The sequence below is a fragment of the Aythya ferina genome (genome assembly GCF_964211825.1).
Source record: "Aythya ferina genome assembly, chromosome: 1".
Classification (NCBI taxonomy): domain Eukaryota; kingdom Metazoa; phylum Chordata; class Aves; order Anseriformes; family Anatidae; genus Aythya; species Aythya ferina.
In genome coordinates, this window is record NC_140296.1 from 103,829,136 (window position 1) to 103,853,421 (window position 24,286).

Here is a 24,286-nt window from a genome sequence, read left to right on the forward strand (position 1 = left end):
AACCTTCTGTTTGTGAGAAAAACTCTAAACCAACCACTGCTTACACTACCTGTCAAAGAGAGCTCCTGAAACTGGAGTCTAACGATGATGACCATCTGGAGGAGGTTGGGGAGGGATGCCCACACGTCTGCTAGAAGCAGCCAGCAGTGCTGGAACTGCAAAAACTCTTCCCAGCCACCTGACTAACACGCAGCCTCTGTGTCTGTCACGGTTAGGGGAACAATGCCGGGTGATCACTCCAGATGGAGAGGAGGAGAAAGAAAAATAAACCCACATTCTGTTTGTGCAGAAGTCATAAAGAAAAGGTGTGGGAAGCCTTGTTCTTCCAGCTGTAGCACCACACCTATGAGAATCTCTAAGGATGGGAAGAAAAAGCAAGAGAGAGAGAGGGGGAGGAAGGTCCATCAGGAGACTCACCATCTCTGTGTAAGTGGCTGTCAAACATCCCCAAACCACAGCTGAGGAAGACAAAAGCAGACACCAGGCACTGACAAAGCACCCTGATAATACATTAATGGAAGGTAGGATCAGAGAGCCAGCCTCCCAGGGGAAAGCCCCCTGCTCAGTGTTTCTATATTTATACCAGGGGATGTGAATAATTGACACGATTGAGGGCTTGTTTATTTTCTAATCACTTTTACAAGCATCTTCTGTGTTTCAAGTCTTTCTCCTTCCCTTCCCTTTTATTTTTAATGGTGGGAAAATCCCCCTTTTCTTCCCTACGGGAAATCTGCAAGGATTTACACGTTTAAAGCAAAGGGCAGAGCAGGGAAAGGATTCTAATTTCAGATCATCAGACATAAGCAAATCTCCGGGAAGCCAAGAGGGCAACTCCCTGGAGCCTGTGGGGCAGACCAACAGCAGCTTGCAGGCTGCGCCCTGGGAAGCAGAGGGGCTCTGCAGGAAAGCAGGAGCCCACTTGGCCTTCGTGGAGGGTGAGAAGGAGAAGGGGAGCTGGAAGGACCACGCGTGCATTTCTGCGTTACTTAAAAGAGGAAGAGAATTCCCCCAGTAGAGCCGAAATAAAAATGAGGTGTGGCCCGTTTGTTTACCTTAGGGTTGCACATTATTGTTCTTGCACTTTGATTGAGGAGCACTTTCTGCCTGTGCCAAACGAAGCGAGAACTGCTGATGCACAATGAGGACGGGACGTGCCAAATGCATGGAAAAAAAGATGTGTTTAGACGTAACATGAAAGTGTTCAGAAAAGAAGACACAGCACCAAGCAGGCAGAGCAGTGCATAATCAAAAACCAGCAGCGATGTAGCTGCTAGCAGCGAGGCAGCTGAAGGACAGAGGAGGAGGGAAGAGAAGCAGGACACGTTGGACAGACACTGAAGAACCACCCAGAATGATGGTCTCGAGCAATAAAAGCTGAAACCCTTGGCTTGAATGAGCGGGGAGCCAGGGCAGGCAGGATGTGAAGGAGAAAAATGCTGTGGAAAAAAAGCGAAGGCCAATAATCGGAGGGGGGCGGGATTGGAGAGAAAGCGTTGAGCGTGGATCCTCACCGAAGCACGCAGGTAAGCAATGTGATTTTCAAGCAGTGCCAAAGACCTCACACAGATCATTAAGATGGTGCCTGAGATAGGAACACCAGTATCTAATTATAGATCCCCCGGCGTAAGTACCGGGGAGGGATTCCAGAGGTCTACGGAAAAACACACGGCAAATTAAACCCAGGCAGAGCAGCTCTCACGTTTTGGCTGAATTCACTCTGACGAAGAACGAGGCACCTCGCCGGGGTGCAGCAGCACTGCGAGGTGTGTGATGAGCAGGAAAGGTGTCAAAGTCACAGCAGCTTCTGCGGTGAGGCCACGTGGGGAGTAGGGTAGGGAGAAGTGCTGAAGAGGAGGGCGTCCTTTTAAGATGATGCCTTGCAGAAGTTCTGGTACGAGCAAGCTCCTACCTCTAAATGGGTATCTAGCAAGATTCAGATGTCACCGAAATCAAGCCAAAAACTGGGGAACCCCCTGGCTGTGGGCAGCCACCAGCCACCAAAAGGGGCCCCGGGAAGGAGGCGGCCGTGCTCCACCGAAGCTGGCACTGGTGACTGCAGCACTGTTTATTCAGGGCCCGGCAGGAGAGGCGAGCACGCCTGTAACCACACGGCTGCTCCTCTCGGTGCCACGATCCCAGCCACGCCAGAGCAGGTTTCTCAGCCTGGCATTACCCTAGGACAAACCCTCGCCGTTTCGCCAGCGTGCATAGCAAAAAAAAAAAAACATTCATGCAAAGCTCGGCCGGTCTGTACCAGCTTGCCAGTGTCAGAGTTAAATTAAGCAGGCAGATTTTATCTTGCACGTCCTGACAGAACCTGATCGCTCGAGCGCCGTCACCCAAAGGCTGCGTCTAGCTGGGCTTACCGGTTTGGGCTGCAGCGTGCCCGTCACACCGGGACACCGCTCCCGGGCTCCCAGCCCTTCCCCGAGGAAGGGACGCCCAGCACCGAAGGCCACACGCCCCGTGCTGCTCCCCTAAATCAGAGGGGGCAAAGCCTACGGGGAGCTGCAGCCCTGCGGGATGTGTCTGGAGCTCACGGGAGCAGGGAGCCCTGCCGGGGCACGGGGACAGGGCTGGCAGTGAGGGTTTCTGAGGGGAGAAGCCCAGGTGCCATGGTAAGGGTAAGGCAGCTTCGTGCTGGAAGCTGAAACCAGCCAGCTCTCAGCCTGGGCTGAAACAAAAACGAATGCTTGGCCTTCGTTTTCAGTAAGGGCACGGGGGAGCAAAGCTGCACAAATACCACATCTGAGGCATCCGCGGAGCACGATTCAAAGGGTGTAAAATCTGCCAGTCAGCAACAGTTTTTAATCTGCCTCCCCAAACTATGAGAGAAGTGGTACAAGAAACCGCAGGTGTGTGCACGAGTGTTTTTCTGTTAAAACCTGCGGATCAGGATCACTGGGGAAGGAGTGACCCGAGGAGCGATGTAGCCGCCTCCTGGCCTCCATCGCGTGCAAGGCTGGAGAGCACACCTGAGACTGGAAAAGGGAAACTGAGCAAAACACCCCCCCAATTGCAGTATGCTCATCTGATCTCCTTCTCCACCAGGATAACCCATTCTAGGGGAGGGAAGGGCAGAAGGCATCTTTCTGGGAAACAATTAGCTTAGCAGCGGGTGACAAAGACGAACACAGGAGTTATGATATGCACAAGAAACTTTGCGAAGAGGCTGAGCTGGAAGGAGAATTATCTGACTCAAGGGATGAGGTGTTTTAATGCTTTCAGTGATGACATGAGAAGAAAAAATGTGCTACTGACACAAAGCGAGAAAGTCACAATATAGAAGAGACCTTTTGTCTCGTATTGATGACAGAAGGCACTGATGTGATAAAATAGTGATAAAACAGCAAATGTAATCAGAAGATGCAGAAGGCAGGTTTTCCCAGAAGAAACAAGAGTGAATGCTGCCACAGAAGCCACTGACCTCATCCAGAATAACACGTGCAGCCCTCACCATCCATGGCAAAGGCTAACACGGAGCAGAGTGCCTTCAAGAAAAGCAAGGCAGATGCAATGAAGCCTGGAGCGCGATTGTCTCGTGTAGCAAAGCAAAAAGGCTGCAGAAAGACATGATCTGTATTTAGGCAGCAAAGGGTAACTTCAAAAATTCACCAACTCAAAAAGCAAGAGGCAGGGTGGCTGTTCAAGTTCTCCTCTAGCTCTGCAAACCACGGTCTGTACAGGAGAAATGTTGGTGCTGGCACCCACAGACTCCCTGTCCTCAGTGTGAAGCCAGCTGCAGAATGGCCAAAATGACCGTGGGGTTCGTGCCTTTGAGCTCCTGACATCCTAGAGAGCAGGAGTCCAGAAAGAGCTTTGGTTTTCTTCTTCTTGTGAAAACAATTCAAAAAATACCGCCGGAGAAGGAGCTGGAAGGGGTGTTCCAAACCCTTTGGGAGACTTTTCCAGCATCGGGCTCTCACTTTCTCCTACGGCCTCCCTACTTAAATGCTATATGAAACGTGTAAGTGCCTAATTACAAGACAAACTGTTGACAGCTGTCCCAGGAGCACCTTATAATGGCATTCCCCAAGATGGCCTTATATGAAGGAAGGGAGAGGAGAAAAACGAAGGCTGAAGGCTCACCAGGCAGAGCACTCTCACTGGGACCTCCCCTGTCCCGGAGGAGCGACATCCTCTCGGCTACAGGACGAAAAGCGGCGTGTGGGTGCATGCACGTACGCGTGCATTCATGCAGGGGTGCGGGTGGGGAAGCCGCTCTTTCTCTGCTTTATTGATCTGTCAGGAAAATTAAGCTCTCAGCTGAAACCAAGCCGAGTTTGAGAGAGCCCTGGCCCCAGCCTCGAGCCTGCCTGACTCCATCTGCGAGCTCCAGCCACGCAGCACAGGCTGAACGCGGCCCTCCGCAGGCTGTGACTGCTTCCAGAGTTTCTTAGCTGTCCCACATCCACAAAGCACGTTGCAGTGAATAAACCATTCACCAAAAAAAAAAAAAAAGAAAAATTGATCGCCTAGCCCGAGGTGAAACATTACTGGAAAGTCACCAGGTATTGCTATTAGAGAGCGTGCTGCAGAGCCTGAAGTCCAAGCAGAGCATCGGTGGAAAATTGCTTACTGTCAGCTCTGGTTCAATGCTTTCTTACAAGAGCAGGTCGCTAATAAAAAAAATCTAGCTTAGTATTGGTAAGAAGAACGTTTTTCTTACCTGTTGCTGTTACACTGTGGGGTACAGTCACCGAAACGAAACATTATACGGTGCTAAAATATTATAGCGTACATACGTGGAGAGTTATTTTTTTAAAAAAAGGAATTCTAAATCCATATTAGAAATGCAAACATTTACTGAAACAATAGCTGTACCTCTCCAGAAGCGCCAGGCTGGTGAAATATCAGCCACGCCACTAAACGAAGACGCCGTAAATCTGCACAGCACTTTATATTTTCAGCAGCACTAAGTGTCATTCCCTCATTTCAGTGCTTCGCGCTGGTATGCGGCCCAAAATAGTCCTAAAAGAAAATAACTGGCTTCCTCTTTAAATTTAAAGAGTGGTGGATGATTTTAGTAGCTGAGAAAGCTACCGATATTTTCTGTGGCATCGTTCCCAGCCCATGTGAAAATAAAACCGGCGGTGAATGCACACATCGTGTATTTGTGAGCGTGCTGACCACGAGCACCTATGCCCGAGTCACAAGTGAATTATTCAGCCCACCTGAGCTCGCAGCAGCTCCTGAATTCACATAAATGGCATCTGGGTGACAAAGGGAGAGGCGTCGAACCTGCAGGAGCGGCCACTCTTTTCCCCTGCCTTCCCAGCACTGTTTTTATAGCTACGCACAAGGGACCCACACAGGTGCTGGAGCCTCGGTAACGCAGAAAGCAGCGCCGTGGAGAAAGATCCCACTGTGTTACCAGACAAAGTGAGTTTTAGTGAAACGGGTGTTAAATATAGCATCGTGGAGCCTGAATTTCAGGCCTCTTGCAAGCCGAGTTTCCTCCCTCCCGTGCCCAAGCCACCAGGAGCCGTGACTCTCCCGTGCCTTCTACTCCATCACCAGCCACGGCCTCACGGCATCACCACACTGATCCTACAGACCTACGGCAGAAGGGGTAACTTACAGACACATGGCAGACACACCACAAAGACAAAGAGCACTGCCATTCTTAAAGGGAATTTTGAAAGGAAACCCCCTATGCTATTTTTGACAGGCCAAAGAAAGAAGCAAAGGGCACCTTTACGACTGAGCTAAACGAAGACTCCTTCATTTTGCAGTGCTGCCTCTCTTTCTGGAAGACGGTCCTCTTTGTGCTGTTGAAGTTTTCAGCTCACCAGTAGTGAGCTGGCCCTACAGTTGCTCTGGTGACCCCTGAAGTTTTGCCATCAGTCTTCCCATCCTTAACGCTCACCTCGTCACTCGGCACCGATGGGCTGCACATCCCGTCAAGTCACAGAACAGCTAAATGAAAATACTCCCCATAAAATTCCCTCCTGCACTTGTTTATTTGTTTGGTTCTCTTTTTTCCACACCTTTTCAGAGCCAACACACCTAAATGAAAAGAGGAGGAGGAAGAAAAAAAAAAGCCAGTGTTTTGCACTTCATCCTTTACAGTCAACCAAGGCAACTCATCTGACACCCCTGTCAGAAAGTTATCTCCTGGACACTAAGGGAGGGAAGCCAGCTCTGAGCAGGGCAGGAACCTAAGTATGGTCTCAAGACCCAGGACCAATTTAAGCCACAAATATTTGCCAGCAGAGATACATCAGCCACCAATTTGACAGAGCATGACCTCTGCTTATGCCTGCAGAGCCCACTGCCAGACAGGTAGAGGCGCAAAGTTGTGACACGGCTTATGGTAACCTATTTTCTTTCCAAGAGAAAAATGAACTTAGAATAAGCTACTCCAGCCAAAGTGCTGCTTTGCTGGTGAAGCATCCTGATAGCTTTTAAGTGCTATCCGCAGAAGAAGGCTTTGTACCACTACAGCGATGCCACGTGGGTGCCCCATGGCAGCAGGGCGCTGTTAGCACGTCTCTGTACTTATTGATGTGATACCTTTTTATTTTTTCTTTCTAAATCAATGCTTTTGGCTTGCTGGGAGGGAAAAGTACTTCTTCTTCCCTCGCTGCAGCACCCAGCTGTTGCAACAGCGAGCTCTCCTTTTGGAGGCAGACACTACACGGGATCACTTCCAGCCTGCGAGGGTGCCAGCTCCTGCCTGCGCCGAGGGTGGGCAGAAACCTCAGGTCTCCTGTCAGGGAATTAAAAACAAAGTGTCTCCCTGCACTCTGCTGACACCGTCTTTTTCTTCAAAAGGAAGCTGTTGGGCTTATGCAGATCAGCCTCGCGTGGAGCAAGCCGCCACATGAGCGGCCCGGCAGCCCTGCCTGCAGACACAGCAGCTGCCCCGAGCGCCTCACCCGGGGCCTGGCCCGAAAGCCCTGAGAAATGGGTGCAAAATTCATTCAGCGGGCCTCGGACTGAGCCCCCAAAGAAGCAGGAAGGGGTTATAAAGAGACAGAAACGGGAAAGATGAGCCCAGCTTCTTCCCTTTCTGAATTGCAGCTGGGGAAGCAAACACGCTGATGCCACCCTCGTTAACATACGTACCTACAAGGTGGATGTTAGCAACATGAGAGGGACACTCATCCGAGCAGCACCCCAAATCCCACTGCAGGGATTAATACAGGGGCAGCATTTACCCGGACCGCTTCTCGGCACAGCGGCTCACGAGGGAGCCGTAACTCGACGCAGGCCTGCCTGCAACGCTCGCGACAGGAGACAAATAAACCACGACGGCGACAGCCTCACGCCGTGAAGGCCCATCGATATCGTGGGGTGGAGGGCAAAGGGGGAGGAAGGGGGCTCGTGGAGGGGGACAGGGGGACAAGCTGATTCCTGGGCTTTTATCCAAGCAGGGCCGGGCGGGATCTCCCTCCTCGTGTCTCCGGCTCCGGAATATGCAGCAGCCCTAATGGGAAAGGGCTGCGAACAAAAGCAGGCAGGCATTAAGTTTGGTGTGTCTTATCTACACCCAGCTGTGGGAAAGGAGGAAGGCGCTCCATTATCACTTTTCGCGCAGGTTCGTGCACGCCTCAACATATTCCCTGCCTCTTAAAAAAACATGAAAAGGAATGTATAATCACTTTTGCAGGGCACCTTTCCGCTCCGGCTTGCAGAGTCTGCCCTGCATGTACTTTTCCCATCGCAACGTAGCTTGCAAAACATTTTACACAATGAGCGCCTTGGACTTTTAAAGGCAAACAGCTTCCCCCGGCCCCACCAGCACGCTGGGCAGAGGCTCCCAAACTCGCTAGGAAAAATGCCCTGCTGCAATCTGAATGTGTAGCTGAAAGAAAGGAGAAAAAAAAATAAAAATAAAAGCATGAAGTGGTTGGTTTGGTTACAGGGGAGGTGCAGGAAACTCCGGCCAAGCGTGGTCATGGCTTCTTCACATCTCCACTGGCAGCAACGCCGCCTGCTCGGGAGCCTCCACTTGTGCCGGGCTCCTGGGGGCTCCGAAATTCCTTACCAAAAGGGTTGTGAGGCATTGGAATGGGCTGCCCAGGGAACTGGTGGAGTCACCAGCCCTGGAGGTCTTTAAAAGATGTTTAGATGTAGAGCTTAGTGATATGGGTTAGTGGAGGACTGGTTAGTGTTAGGTCAGAGGTTGGACTGGGTGATCTTGGACGTCTCTTCCAACCTAGATGGTTCTGTGATTCTGTGGGGCTGCTCCTGTGGGGCTCCCAGTCCACCACAGATACCCTAACTGGGCAGTAGGAAGGCGAGCCATGCCAGCTGTCTGCCAGGTAACCCAGGAGCATCTCCTGGAGCCAGTCCTAAAGCCCGGTGCTGAGCGTGAGGCCCGGCTTGGTGCTGAGGCGTTCAGCTGCAAGGAAACGCAGAGCACTAGGGAAGGCAGCTAATGGGATTGGGAATATCAGAGCAGGAGGAGACACCAGAGGGATTGTAATTAACGCCGCTAATGAGCAACAATGCTGGAAGAGCTCTAGGCATGCCCTGCGAGGGGATTTATAGGCACGACAGCAGCTCACTAAAGCTCTGTCCCTCCAACGCCGCGTTTACTCAGGAGGTAGGAGAACACAGTCCAAGTCCTGAAATGTATGTTGGGCAGATCTATTTTGATCTTCCTCCTTAAAACCCGACTTCCAACCACATTTTGAAAAGGAAATGAGTCGCCTGCTTGTCTCGACAAGTGAGCAACACCTGCTCTGGCGCTTTTGGTTTTACTGTATTGTTTGGGTTTTCTGCCTGTTTCTTTTTTTTTCTTCAAGCCCAACCTAACAGGCTCAGGGAGAAAAGGCCCACAACCAGTTTGGGGAACAACAGAGCAAAAGACTTTATTCATCCGGCCCTTTGTTTTCAGCAAACATCCTGACGTTTCGCTGTCAATGCAACGTGAAAAATGCCGAAAACGCAAACAGAGGTGGGACGGTGCTTCAGGAGGAAAAGGTAGGGCCCTGCTTCGGATTCCAGCTCCTCCTGACAAAGCCCATGTCCTGGGACATGTCTGTATCCTCCAGAGACCGCCTTACTGCGACTTTTAACAAGGAGGGAGAGCACAGCAGCCTCCCGCTTGCCAAGCACCATTCGTTCATGCAAGCTTTCCACAGTCCACACACTTTTCCCCACAGAAACGTGCTGTCCACTCGCAAGGAAGGTATTTAAACACCATAAAATGGGACCCAAAAAAAAGCTCAGCGCTGGTGTAATGCAAGTCGGCTCCCACTAGGCTCAGGGGATGTTTTTATAGCAATACTTCCACGGCTGAATTTAAGCATTGTTCTGTCACGCCACATCGAGGTGGGTTTTTTTTCCAGCTATCACCCTGACAAGCAACTTTATTAAAAAGAAACGAGATTTTAAAATGATGCACAATTCCAGACAGAGTTAACCCGTAACTCACGTGAGCAGCACGAAGCAGGGATCGAGGCACAGCAAGGACCGCCAGCACACGGAGCAGCAGTGAAGCCATCCCTGTGCTAGTTTTCCAGTGAACTTCCCGATGAAGATGAATGGGGACAAGAGGACAGCTCTCAGTTTAACCTGTCAGCCAGTCACTTCATGCTGAATTGAATTCTGAGTTGTGCATCCCATAAGAATGCTACTTAGATGTTTTCTTGTGGCACACGCCATTTAAGAAGCTATCCATCAACATGAAACAGCAAATAATCTTTGTGTTAGCTGCAAGTGTGTGGTTTTGCCCAGTTCATTCCCTAATGGTGTCTGAGGAGAATATTCAAGAGGAGAACGCAACACGGTGCAAACAGACAAATGAGCTGTCCCAGCTGCACATATTTTCTAACACAGCTGGACTAAAGCAAGCAGTAAATAACGACACTGAACTGTCTTTATTTATGGGTGCTGAGCTGGGGTCTCCTCAGCAGACAAATCTGCAGGAGGGGTCTAGGAAGGCACATCCATGGCCGCCAAAGGGCTCGCTGCCTACCAACTCCTTCTCAGGGATTCACACCCCTGCTGGATCGGCGTTAGGGATGCGCTAACCGAGAGATGTTGAAAGTCACTGCATGAACATACAGGATATGAGCGCTGGAAGGGGCTCGAATTTGCATAAGGAGAAGAATAAATCAGGATAAATCACATTCAATATCACGGCAGCTAGCCATAAATTTTAATTTAGCTGACGTGCTACCAAATATGACATCCTGAACTAGACTGGCCGTGAAGTCGTGACTGATGTCACATGAACTAACTTGACACTGCACCATCAGGATTAAATCCATTATGGTTTTGTTAGTTAGACTGCCCTTAAGCAAAACCTCAAATTCTACCAATATCTCCAAATCCATACAGACGGAGAAACACTGACGCAATAACTACCCCATTTTTCCAAGGAGATTACCGTGCTTTTCATGAAAGAAGCCAGGAAGCAATTTGAAGATGCCAGGGCAGTAAATAGAATTAGATTTAGAATTAGGAGACTAATAATTCCATTTTTAATAAGGGAAAATGACAGAAATAATTAAAAACTAATAATCGTTATGGAAACCCTGCTGAAATATTTGTTGGTTTTAAATTAAAATGGTTTCGCAACGGACTAACAAAGTGTTGTATTTAGAATATTTTCAGCACTCCCTTACTGAAAAAAGGCACTCACATTTACTGCATTTTTAATTAAAAGAATAACAGCACTCGGAAGAAAAACCTGGGAGAGTTTTATGGATCTTCATGGATTAGTCTGCACACTGGGTACAGTCAGAAGTTAATGACAACATCTGCAGAAACTGCACCATGTTGTTCAAGCAAAGTTCAAAAATACCAAGTTTCCTAGCACAACTTTTTGATGCGGCAGTGTTTTCTCCTTTCTCCTCACCCTTACATTTTGCTGCTTCATGGCTTTGGCTCAATCTTTCCACCTGTAGCGATGATAAATATCAAGGGGAGGCTGCCTAGGGCGCGGCGGCTGAAGGGATCTCCACGGGCACACCCCGGTGCGCTGCTCTGGTTTTCGCCCGGGCGCAGGGGCTGAGCGCTGCCGACGCTGCTTTACGAAATATTTCGTCACCGCCGGGCGCTGCAGGGGCGGTGTCTTCCCACGGAGGAGCAGTTCGGACAGCTGCGGGCAGTCAGTGAGTCAGTGCCCGGCTCAGTTTGCTGCTGCAGAAGACAACACCCTCAGCTACCTTTTCTTCTGCGCTCTCAGGACGGAGCGCCCCACGTACACGCCAAGCACGGCCACTGCTGAGTCCCTAGTGTGTGCCCCAAACTCCTCTCAGCTAGTGGGAGACGTAGAAGTGGGAAGAAACCTAACTCTGGTTGCCATGCCACCTTTTGGGCAATAAAATGAAAAAAATCTCATTTTACTGAGATTTTTTACAGACTTTACAGCGACATGTCCTCCCTGGGTGTGCCCGTATCGACATGGTGCCACCAAAGCTGACCACACTTAAAGAGGCGAAGGAAACCTCGCCATCAGCAGGGAAACTCTCACCTGGGGAGCCCACGGACCTCCGGGTATCGCCAGGGGCAGTCAGCTCTCCGGGCATCCCCCAGGATCACGCCCTGAGGAGCTGGCTATCCAACGCCCACTGCACAGCCAAACATGCATGCACAGCTCCGGCAACAGCCCAAAGAGAAAGGCTACCTGCACTGGTCTGTGGCAAACTGCAAGGATAAATGGCCAAAAAACGCTCCATTTCTGTATAAAATCCCGCTAACCCAGCCCAGGCACGCGATTTGTATGCCTTGCACTGCAAGGGATCCGGCTCTTCCCATACATTTAGGTTTAATCCTTTTAGCGTTATTACAGTGTCATAATGCAAACAAAATACTGGCTTCTGAGTGTGGCTGCTGAGATGATCACCCTGTGCCAGAGACAATCAGAGCCCCTGAGTCCTCCAACTCCTGATTTACAGCCATCAGCTCACGCAAACAGGTAACACTTGAGCACACGCTCGGTGCCGCCGAGCAAATTTGCCAAGGCTACGCCGTGCTGGCCCAATAGACAGAGGCATTCTCTGCCATCAGCCTGATGAAATAACCTGCAGCGCTTACCTCGGGCACCATCATGCGCCTCTTGTTTTCCTTACGCTTCCACTGTTGCTTCTTTTCTCGTGTTCACAAAGGTCTTGGGGAAACAGCCGGAGCAGCTGCGTGGGGGATGTTTCTCAAAGGAGCGCGCCTGCCTCTAAAGCTGCAGGGCCTTTTTTTGCTCAATCTTTACATTCCAGGGGCTTCCCTTCCGTGGAGAGCTATGAATTTCAGAGGGCAGCATCCAGGCTGACAGGTTTATTAGTTAATTTAGTTGTGAAGCTTAAGAGGAGGCCGTATCTAGCAGCTAAGGTGCTAGATTAGGGCTCTCCTCTCAAATTTAATTCCACGGATTCACCGGCAAGTATCTGAAATCTCCCCGCGTCTCAAATCGCCTTTTACAGATGGAGGAAACGCTTTCCCACATCACTGAAATAAAGTGAGAATAAACCCATTTATCTAAGCGAGGTGCTCAAGCAGATGAAGCGGTGATGACAAATACCTACTTAGATAGGAGACGGTGCTCAGCGCTGCCTAATTTCAGCAGGGCATCACCAAACCACAGCATCATTTTACCTCGTGTAAAAGGCCCCTAAAACTAATCGAAAGGAATCGTATGCGGCTCCTTAAGAGCTGCCCGGCATCAGCCTGCTCTACAGACTTGTAGGACCCGCTCAATTACTTGCGGGTAATATTGCAATAAATCGTAGCTCAGGCACGGCGGGCTGTGAATCGCTGGCCTCCGCCATTCATCTGCCAGGTGTCAAAAAAGGAGGTCGGGAGGAGATAATCCTCTTAGTGCTCCGTCAGCTGCGCTCCTGGAGACTCCGAACGTGAAATTTGGCCCAGCTTTAGCCACGAGAAATTAATTTCATTTGCCGATAATCCCAAACCTCTGCCTCTGGAGAACCCCGGCCGGGAGCCTCGCTCAGCCCCAGGAGCTGGGTGCTGGTGGGGAGCTGAGGACGTGGGCAAGCAAATGCTATGGAAGGGTCGCAACAGCTTCTGCACTAATTCACTCATTTCTGAGGCCTCCTGAGAGTTTTCTTAATATAATCATGGCAACAAGTTTTGGTACCTTCTGACGTGAAGAGGGTAAAGCAAAGCCAGCATCAAGGAGGCAGAAAGTTGCCATCTCTGCCTTCGGTACCAGATTCTGAGCAACACCAAGCCCTGATGAATGCCTCTCTGCAGGCGAGAAACATGGTCGCTCACAGAACGAATCAGTAGCTCTGAGAGGGATAAAATGTTCTAAAATCTTTTACCTTCACATTTTCAAATAGCTTAAATACCTGTTGGAAATCCTTAATTCCTTCTCATCGGCATAACCCAGTACCAAAGTCCATCTTCTCTTGGCTTCCTTTCACTTCTCTCTGAATAATTTGGGACCGAAGCACGCTACAGAGAAGTCAGTTGAAGCAACAGGTGGGCAGAGGTTTCAAAAATCTGATGCTGCTCCCTTCAGTGACTCATTTAAGGGCTCAATTAGCAAAAAGTGCATTAAACATTAAAGGGATTCCTGCACAGAAATAGCTCTCTGCAGCTGGCAGCTCTCGGTGCATTTAAAGTTAGATGTTCCCTGTGATGAGCAGGTTCAGGACTCTGTTACAAAGCTGGCTATCTGCAGCTTGCCTCTAATCTTCTCCAAATTACAGGCCAGCTGAGGGTGCCCAGCTGTGCTTCTCCTGAGCACGCTGTGCAGAGGAAATCCCCGGCTGGACGGGGGGTATCCAGCCATCTCAGGCAACCCTGGCTGGGGAACTGTATTAAAAACGGGATGAGCAGCCCGTGGGATCAGGCTAGGCATGGTAGGAATGAGTAAAGCTGGAGCAGGCTGTGGGGGCAAGCAGCACGCAGCTCCCCAAGCCCAGCAAGCCCTGGGGCTCAGCCTAGGGCCCCAGCCCAGCGCAAGGATGCGTGTCTTTAGAGAGGCTGGAAGGCAGGGCTACTGCTTGGAAATGAGGCCAGCCGAGCCCAAAACTGACTCCAAAGGCAAGTCCTTGGGCTTCTTCTTGCTATTCCAGAAGATGGCTCCAGGCTAAAACAATTTAGGGTAAAACGCACTCGAAACGTGCAAAGCATATTTGATAAATATCAGAAAAATGTTGTAAGCCTTCCCTAAGCCTCAAACACTGGGTGTGAGGAGCAATCTCACTTTACAAAGAGGAACTGGGGCAAGTCAAGTGAAAAACTTCGGGCAAGTCATCAACGGCAGGAAGCAGTCTCCTACTCCAGCCACCAGACCGTGCTCCTCACTAGAAGAAACACTGATTTACCTCTTCGAAAAACAACACTGAAAGCATTTAAAGGGTGTTTTTTTGTTTGTTTGTTTGTTTGTTTGTGGGGAAGAGGAGGGAAAGGAAGCCAGCAAAGCCTTGTCTGCAGCGCAGAAACCTTCAGGTTCATGTACATGACCTCCCTTAGCAAGTGTAAATTAGCGTTACGTGCCTGTCCCACGGGCACAACGCCGCCTCCCCGAGCGGCACCACAGATGGGAACCAGCCCCAAAACCCTGGGCTAAGCACAGCCTCCGCTGGCACCCCCGGCAGGGAAGGCAGTCTCCAAGGGACAAGATGCCACCCTGGGAGAGCAGCTTTGCTACTCCACATCCACCACAACATACTCAGGTATTTATTATCATGCCAAATCTCCTATTTTTAGTATGATGGTTTTACTTTCCTCCTAATAGATTCATTTGCAGTTTTGTCTGCCTGACCACGGACTGCCTGGGAGCTGGGATTCACCCCCCGTTAGCCTTCAGTCTCCCACCTTTCTTGTCCCTGCACATTTGTCCTCGGCACCACGCAGGCGTTTGTTAGAGCACCTCACTGCTTACTGCCACAAGATGCATTTCTCCGGTGCCTGACGGTGCTGAATTCTGCAGAAACAGCGTGCTCCACTGACACACTTCATCCAGCCCCTGCTGCCTCCCTGTCGGGTTGGGCTGCCACCCACCAGCCCTGCTCCAAAAAGCCTGCACTTCTTACTTTTCACTTGTCCAGAGGCACCACGAGGAAGGACTGAAGCTCCCAGGGAAACTGAGAACTTTGTGTGGCTCTGGATACCTACGCACGCTCACCAAGCCCAGGTAGGTTGTCCTACACCTGACTGCATCTACCTCCTGCTCAGAAACTCTTCTTCCCTTTAATTTCCCTTAAAAACAAATCTTCCAAACTTTAAGATATGCGCAGGTAACCACGTCGAGCGTAAAGACCTGCTTGAAGCAGTGAACAAAAGCTGAAATGTGGCACATTCAGCCCTGTGCCTCTGGGAGTGACAGCTCGAAGGAACATCTCAAATACTGTCACTCCCCAAATTAAACACAACACCAAAACAGGCTGGTAAACGACAGCGATTTCTCATTCCATAACAAAACACAAAACAAAAAGTCCTGCTGCCCAGAAAGAGCCTGCCAAGCAATCACCCAGATGTTGCTAAAGCATTACGATTCATTTGCTTTGAAAAGATACAAGCTGAAAGGAAAATGATTCCCACTGGCTTGTTTATCAGAAGTTTGGTCCTGCAACTTCTAACTGCGGCCACTTCTGCATTTTGCCTTGAATCCAAGGCTGCGTGTGTTTCTGGTGCCTGCTGCCTCTGCTCACATCTCTGAGAGCAGCAGCTTGCTCGCTCCACTCTGGGACGCGATAAAAGTCAAGAAAAACCCAATCTGCCTCCCACTTCAGCAAAAAGAAAAGGTGAAAAGGATCATTTTCATTGCTGCAGTTGTGCAGAGGGGAGAAAAGAGGATCCTTTGTTACTGTTTAAAAAAAAAAAAAAAAAAAAAAAAAAGCACATTAGTCATTCTAAAAGCAAGCGTGTGTTACAAACCCCTCGCCGTGACAGTCACCAGATGCCTGGCGAATGATTTCAGCAACCATTGCTTGGGGTCTTCCAGGTCTAAAAGCAAAAAGTCTCCTGCTCCCTGCCTGCCAGGGCAATATGCGCCAAGCACTGTTCTGTATACAGATGAGTTTTTTTAACCTATATTTATTGGTCGTGTTCACAGCTCTCAAGCTGGGAAGCTTCTACCACACAGTTAATGCCATCCAACACACGGGCTTCAAGGGTTTGGGCACCATTTAGCATAACCCCGTGCAAAACACGGAAATTATTTTAGCTTTTTCCAGCTGGGTGCATCAGTTACCATGCAAGACACGTGCTCATCAAACAGCACAGCTTGCGTTTGAAATCCCCCTTCTCTGCACACCCTGTCCTGCCGTGGTGGCCAGGCACAGCCCGGGTTGCACAACAGGCAGCCTTTGTCTCTCCAGCTGAAGGGCCCGGGGCCTGGAGCACGCTCTTAATACACCTTCCCCGCCCAGGTGAGTGCAAATCAACGAAGCAATTTGCAGCTGGGAAGCAGGCAGCAGAAGGCTTATGTGTTTCTCCTCTGACTCGAGGACTGGAGACCCTCAGCTCTGGGAGCACACGGCATGCGTGTGGATGTCCCAGAGTCAGTCTCAGCTTGCTACAAGTTTCTGACAGGAGCAGTGAAGCCCTTGGTCACCAACAGCCCTTGGTCACCTTCAGCAGCCGCAGGGCAGCACGCACAGAAGGGGATCGGTGCCAGCAGCCCCCTGCACCCTCCAAACACGGTGGGGGCACGCGTTAGCTCCAACCCTGGGCGCTCTCCTTCCCCCTCCCCGCCTCGGCTGCTTTATGGGCTTCCCAGCACCGCCTCCCGGCTTCCCACAGCCCGCTGCAGGCTGGGTCTGGCAGCTCCCCTGAGTCACCCCCCACGGTTATTATTCACCCCCGCCTGCTTCAAAGGGCCTTATCTGCAGGGGGTCGCCCTCCGCCCCTCCCAGCTGAGACAATATCGGATAATGCAGCAGGTAGGACACCGCAGGTCTCCGCGAGCTAACCACCGGCAAGATAACCAAAGGGACAGGGAAGAGGGGACAAGGCAGCAGCGAGCCCGAGCCCCTTCAGCCCCAGCGGGGCTACCATGGTAGAGCAGTGCTCAGCGCTGGGATCCCTGCGAGGATTTGTTGAGTTAGCTGACGACGCCGTGCCCTGAGTCTCACCAGAGCCCTGTGCCACGTGAGGCACGATAAAAGCCTAAATATTTACGTGGAAGCTTCCCTTTCCCCTCTCCTTCTGCACCGCTAGCAGCACAGCTGGGCTAATCCCATTGCCAGTGTGCTGCATCCTGACCTCCTTAAACAACCCCATGCTAGGATGTTAAAACACCCTGATCTATAAATAATGTTTCCCTCTCATCCAGCACTGGATTACCGGTCCGTAAAACTCCCATTTTCCCCCTACCCACGCTCCTGCCCCAGTTTCTGGCTTGTGCCAGCCCAGGCATTCACCAGACCCTGCGCCGGGCCAGTCCAGGTCACTGAGTCTGCAGGAAACTGCACAAATTTTCCTCGGGGCTCACCTTCAGACAGCCATTACGTGTGACTCGAGCCATAATGGGTAGCTTCACCGATAGATAAGCCTGTCTGCTCGGAAGACCGGTGCCTGCAAGGCTCCTTCCCACCCCTGCACTCCCGCGGGCTGCAGGGGTGCAGAAGCGAAGCCTGCCCCACGCCACCGGAGCCAGCAGGAATCCCACCGCTGATTTCCCAGGGCAAAAGCACAAAGCTAAGGCAAATGCCTGAACGATGCAAATCTGTGGTTTGGCAGATTCATTCCCAGCACTCATCGGGGAGAAATGAAGTGTTCCTGCCTCGAAATGCGTCGGAGCCCTCCTGGAAACAGACAGGCACCCCTTCAAGAGCAAGCTCCCCTAGGACGGTTTAGCAGGCACGCCACGCTTGTGCATTCGGTCCCTTAGCACCATTTGCTGTGATTAGCACTGCAATTTGCCACACACTTCTCACAATGCACAGGCACACGGGGAAATTACTCATCGCTGGTAAACTGAATCAGGTCTGAGCCCCGCTCAGCTGAAAGCAAGCCCGTGCCCGGCAGGATGCAGGAACAGCACCAAGGGTCTCGAGGGCAGCGCTGGAGGCAGCGGGTGAGGAGCAGCCCCCGCTGGAAACCACGGGGAGAGCTCAAGTCAAGTTGAAACCTTTCGCAGGGCTCATTTCAAACAATTAAAGAGCACGGTAACCTGTAATTACGGAAAATAAAGCCAGACAGCTGGAGAAGGTAAGCATCTTTAATAAGTAACACGATCCTACATTTTCATGCTGAGGGAACTTAGCGACTACACACCCGGCTCCCATTCAGGCAGTTTTTGCCCTCCGTGTCTGCAACAAAAGCAGAGTGCTTTTGTACCTGCGAGCTGCACAAACCCCGCAAAAGGCAACAGCCCTTGACGAACTTATTAAACACGACTTACAAACAGAAACACCTCCAGCCACGCGAGGAAAGGACGCAAGCTGGGAGAGGAAAGCCTCACAGAGGTTCCCAGATACGCTGCGTTTCAGATACTGTGACAACAGGGCATCCCACAGGCAGGTCTCACACCCAAGCTTCACTGCTCTCCTTCCCCCAGCCCGTCCCGCAAAGCGCGAGCAGAAGCGGAGGCCGTTTGCCAAGCGCCTTACCGTTCATCATCAGGAGCACGAACATTTTTGCCGGCCGGATTTCACAAGCCCTCGCTGCCGGTAACAGAAAGGAGGAAGCGTCAGCGTGTCATTCCCCTGCTGCTTCGCAGTGGGTGTAACGCGCCAAGTTTCACGCGGAGATGAGATGGGTCGATTGGGTGTGTTCGAAGGTTTGGGTTTTGCCACCCCTCCCCTCCTCTTCCCTTCCCTGCCTCCTTCCCTCCCTCTTTCCCTCCCTCTCCCAGTTAATCCTTCCCGGCGAGCGCTGGCTCTGGCTGCTGGGACCTGCTGCCACTCAGCCCGCCGGTCCCGAAATCTGCCCTCCCCAGGACACCCCTCCGGGGTGACTTTAACTCCGATGCTGGGCAAGAGCAGCCCATAATTATAATGCCCAGCCTCGCACGTCAGCTACGTGGGGAACAGCCGCACGGTCCCCTTCATCACTTCGCTACCCTGCAGTGCTCTCAGGCTCTAATCGCATTTTCGGGGAACAACTCTCCAGTGAGACACAAAATAAAAACTTCTGACCTCCTCCGCACCTTTTGTCATTGTCCCCGATGCTCTCACATCCTTAAAGATCTCCCCCCAGGTATTTATCCCGGACTGTGCCCCTCCCACGAGTGCAGGCAAACCAACTTGTCTCACATTAAGCTCTCCGCTGGTGCAAAAGTGCTTGCCAAATCGGGAACTAAAGAGATGTAAAAACTGCTCATGGATCAGGTCTATCCTCATTCACTGCTTCTGCCTGTCTCTGAACTCCGACTTGAGCAGCTCAGCCCTCAAAACCAGGATTTTGTGATGCTTGCTATAAATAAGAAACACAAATGCAAGCCCTTAAACAGCTGTGTTTACCCACCAACTTCCCCTGTTTTGACTCTGCACCCAATTATAAGGGAGAAGAAAAACAGGTATCAAGCTATTCTTGGAATGAGGTAGACAACACACTAATTGTTTTTTTTTACAAACAGAAATCACCAAATTAAACAGCAAATTAACGTTTTGAGTTCTGCCCGACACTTCCAAAACACAGAGCGTTAGGTGACGGTCGTCTTTTTGCGGTTCTGCCCTCTGCAACCCAGCCATAACCACAGCTTGGGAAGAGGACAAAATGACTACAAAAAGAAGGAAAACGACAAAAGATGCATGCAGGACCCTAGCTCTTCCACGGGTCTGCATGCACACCTGTGGAAGTGCAATGAATACACAGCCGGAGCAAAGCTGTGGGGCTCCTTGTGCTCAGGTGCTGTGGGTGCTGAAGGACAGGATGGGAAGGAGGAGACTTTTCTGGGACACCAGGGACAAGGTGCTTGGACGAGTGGATTCAGCATGATCATTTTTACACACCCCATGATCAGAAATAGGCACGCAAGCCGAGTTTTTGTCCAGTTTGAGCAGCAGAAAGGCACGCTCGGCGCTGCCCTGCCACCTGCACTGAGTCCCCTCAGCGCCAAAATGGCTGCGCCATCAGGTGGGAGCAGTGTGCGCTCCCACCCGCGTGCACACACACACACACACAGGCTGCCTGAGCTACAAAGCGATTCCTCGCGGGTCCTAGAGAAGAAGCAGATATGCTTACGACGACAGATTGAAAGCGAGATTGTCTGAAGCGTTTCTCAGCTGAGGAGGCCTGGGCGAGGCACGCCCTGTTGCCGCAGGCCTGGCGTGGCTCTGCAGTTTGCCACAGCACTGCGGGACACCTTCTCCTGCCGGTTCCTGGTCACCCCGAGAGAGGCCGGGGGCTCCTACCCAGTATCTGCCTCCCCCTGTAGCAGGGAGGTTCAGAAAGCGAGGGCACACCACAAGCCATCAGTCAGTTTTGAATCGGTGCAGGACTGAAAAGCAGCACCCACAAGATGGACGACCCCCAGCCAAATGCAGGCTGAGGAACAAGAGGCCAGCCCGTGAGGCGACCGGGGTGGAAAGGAGGACGTGGAGCGGCCACCTGCTAACCAACACCTCGTGGTGGCCTGTCTGTCGGTCCTAGGCCCGGCCCCGCTACGCTGAGGCGTGTTGATCCGCGCCCTTTGATGTGGGCTTCCTCCCAGACACGCACGCCAGCTTGTATAAACCCTGGTGCTCTCCGGCGATTAGCGAAGAGCTACCAAAACCTGTTTCAAGGCAGCCAAGCAGATTTGGGGCTGGAGACGGCCATGCAAGGCGACCGGAGGGGCTGTCACGTCCAGCTGAATGAGGGGGAAGAAGTGGCCACCAGCTGTGTGGAAGAGTTGGCTACACTCATCCTCCCTTCCTTAGCCAAATGAAAATGACACAAATGGAAAAAAACACTTTTTATTCAACCATCATAAAAAAAAAATCCTTATGGGGAGTCCTCAGGCTCTCCTGGATACCTAGCTGGGAGGGGGACACCCCTCTGCTGAGCCTGGAGGAGAAAGATCTCCTCACCATGGCGAGGTCCACGCCAGCTGGAAGAAGTCACCGAAGGACAGCACCTCCTCAGGTGTGGAAGGAGGGCAGATGGGCTCCCACCAGACACCAGCCAAGGCCGAATCATGCGTAAAGGTGTCTTCATCAGCCCTAATTAACATCCCTGGCTTCTCACACCCTGGCACACCTGTTAATTAGCACACATGAGTTAATATCATTTTAACAATGGATGATCACTGGGGGCAGAGAGGTGGTTGGGAGTAACTTCAGCGCAGTGACTCACTGAGCGCAGCAGGAAGCTGAGATACGAGAGCATCAGGGCTACGCAGACCTTATCTCTTTAACTACGGGTTACTTTACAAAGCCAAGGTGCTTCAAAAATTCATGATCGTATCTGCCGTCCTTTCCACCTGCGCAAACAGATGGCCTTGGAGAATCACGCTGTCTGCAGGAGAGCCCTGTCTCCATCCTGCAGACAACTGGAGCCGTGCAGGTCTTTTTTTTCGAGTCCTTAATGGCAACGCTTGAGTTTCTAATGGAAGAAACCACAGAGGACAGCGTTCTGGTCCCAGCTGCCATGATTATCACCTGCCTTTGACAATCTCCTGGTCAAGCATGTTTCAGGACACAACCCAGGGCCCAGCAGGCAATTATCACCTGCCAGGAACAACAGGCCCAACATGAACACCAAGACACTGATGGTCAGCTCCAGTTTCGGTGGTACTCCAAACATCCCATAGCCAGAGACCAATCTGGTGGCAAGCGAGGCACTCTGACGCGCTTTACTGTGATATTATAGTCCTTTTTCACAAAACACTATAAACTACAGCCCTATAAACACAGCCCTGGCTTCAGAGTACAAGCTGACTCTTGCATATCCCTGTGGATAACACATGATTTTGGCCAAACTATGCACTGGGACTTTCACCCTGGTAAAACCCCTGTCCTGGAAGCAACACCCACACCAGTACCTGTGCAGCCTCGCGTGTCCAGAAGGAGCTGCGACCAAGACTACTGCTAAAGCAAAAGGTTGCCATTGCCCAGGGGAGGTCACAATTTGGCTTGAGCCATCTTTTATTCAGTAATAAAGTTAGAAGGAAAGTCAACAGAGACCTCTTTTTTTTTTTTTTTAAGCCTCAGCTTTGGAACTGGATGTCTGTGATGCAGAAGCTCACAAGAAGGCACTGATGGAAAACCATGATACTACCACCAGAATCACTTCCACCCCTTCAAAGTGATATTTAACGCTGCCAATTAAAGAAGTTTAACACCATGAAAAAGTAAACTGGATCGAATGCATCCATACTCCCCTTTATCAGAACAAGTTTCTCAGCCTCATGTTTCTATTTGGGATTAGGAAGGGAGTCGTGAAAGGCTGGTATTGTTCAGCCACAAACAGCTCCCCTTCAGCCTCTCTGAAAGTAAGCTAATGAACTAGAGTTCGTTGTTTGGTTTCTTTTTCCTTTTCTTTTGGAGAGGTCAGCATATATACCCACTCCCGGGAAAGCTGATCCCAGTTGTTACACGGCAAGGGTAGCTGAAAGGTTTCTAATGAGCTACAGGGAGTGGGTGCTGGCAATTAGCCAGCCCACTTGCCTGCGAAACCACAACCAACAGCAACAGGCACGCACTGCCACTGCTGGAGCAACTAGAAATGAAAATTTCACATTTGTGTTTCACTGCAGTCAGTGCTCAATGTCCAAGTGGAGATCAGTGACGAGTGGTGTTCCTCAGGGGTCGGTACTGGGACCGGTGGCATTTAGCTTCATTGTTGAAGGAAGGACCTTGCAGCTGGCACACTGAAGGGAAGGGATGCCAGCCAGAGGGGCCTGGGCAGGCTTGAGAAGTGGGCCCATGCAAACCTCATCAACCCCAAAGCTTGAGACTGTGAGGTCCTGCAACTTGGCCCCCAAGCACAAACACAGGCTGAGCACAGAATGGATTGAGAGCAGCTCTGCGGAAAAGGCCCTGGGGGTGTTGGTTGATGAGAAGGTCAGCATGAGCCAGCAATGTGTGCTGGCAGCCCAGAAAGCCAACCATGCCCTGGGCTGCATCAAAAGCAGCGTGGCCAGCAGGGCGAGGGAAGGGGATTGTCCCCTCTGCTCTGCTCTTGTGAGACCCCACCTGGAGCCTGCCTTCAGCTCTGCGGCCCCCAGCACAAGAAGGACATGGGCCTGTTAGAATGAGTCCAGAGGAGGGCCACGGGGATGATCAGAGGGCTGGAGCACCTCTCTGTGAAGCCAGGCTGAGGGAGTTGCGGTTGTTCAGCCTGGAGAAGAGAAGGCCCCAGGGAGATCTTACAGCAGCCTTCCAGTACCTAAAGGGAGCCTGCAGGAAAGCTGGGGAGGGACTCGTCATCGAGTGTAGTGACAGGAAATAGAGTAATAGTTTTAAACTAAAAAAGGGTAGACTTAAATTAGATTTAAGGAAGAAGTCCTCTACTCAGAGGGTGGTGAGGCCCTGGCACAGGCTGCCCAGAGAAGCTGTGGATGTCCCCTCCCTGGAGGTGCTCAAGGCCAGGCTGGATGGGGCTTTGGACAACCTGGTCTGGTGGGAGGTGTCCCTGCCCATGGCAGGGGGATGGAATTGGATGGTCTTTAAGGTCTCTTACAATGCAATCCATTCTGCAATGAGATGTAGCTCCAGTAATTACCAGAGCCATCCAGCTGCACGCAGACAATACACATACCTCTATATACACAGCATTAATATCTATAAAAGAGACCTGCTCCTGGTCATCCCGCCTTGAGAAAACACCCCCAGTTGTGAAGTTGTTCTGGCTATACACATGAGAGTGTGCACACATACCCTGAGGCTGCTATGGGGTCCTGCAGGCCCCTGCCCCAGTGGGGCTCACAGGCTGCACGAGCCATGCAGCGGCACTTGCTCAGGGCTGGGCACTGCCACGTGGAACAGCAGCCCACAAGAGATAACCAAAACGGGGACCGCTTCCTTTTTTTGATGAGAGGGATCACAGAGGAACATTTTATTCACGAAGTGTAATCCAACCACCTCCTCTCATTTCTCTGAAAGAAACTGTGCAGTGGCTGCTGTCATCTTCTTGCTGCATTCTGACACGCTCCTGCCACGTCGCTGCCAATGGTTTTAATTTGCTGGAAAAAAATCAGTTCACAGTGAGTGACAAGCTGTACTCTGGTGGGGATGCTGTCAGGCGATGGGTATCGTAGGTTTACATGAGTTGTCAAAATCCTTCAACACTAAAAATAGGCATCACGAGCTTCTGGATTCACAACACTGAAGTATTACACATAGGGGATGCTCATCCCTTCAAAAGGGCCCTAATCCACGCAGAGACAGGAAACACCTGACATACAGCAAAGGTCTCTGATCTTTACTGACTTTCAGAAGAAACAAAGCAGCTCACTGCCACAGGAGTGAAGCCCCTTAACAGCCCAGAC

At 51.2% G+C, this 24,286-nt stretch overlaps 1 protein-coding gene and 1 long non-coding RNA gene across 9 annotated transcripts in view; both read right to left on the reverse strand.

The window, feature by feature from the left end:
- The window catches only part of TIAM1 (TIAM Rac1 associated GEF 1), a 155,789-nt gene that overhangs the window by 89,486 nt on the left and 42,017 nt on the right, over positions 1-24,286 (reverse strand). The window contains exon 1 of one of the 8 annotated variants that reach the window (XM_084538673.1): positions 18,483-18,779. The exons of the other annotated variants lie outside the window; for them this stretch is intronic. The gene's annotated coding sequence lies outside the window, so the exon portion shown is untranslated. Of the gene's footprint in view, positions 1-18,482; positions 18,780-24,286 lie in introns of those variants that run through there. 8 annotated transcript variants of the gene reach the window in all.
- On the reverse strand, positions 20,756-22,329 carry LOC311430039. Its single transcript, XR_014688512.1, has 3 exons — positions 21,839-22,329; positions 21,151-21,277; positions 20,756-21,054 (listed from the first exon to the last, which is right to left on the reverse strand). It is a non-coding gene; the product is annotated as an uncharacterized lncRNA (long non-coding RNA).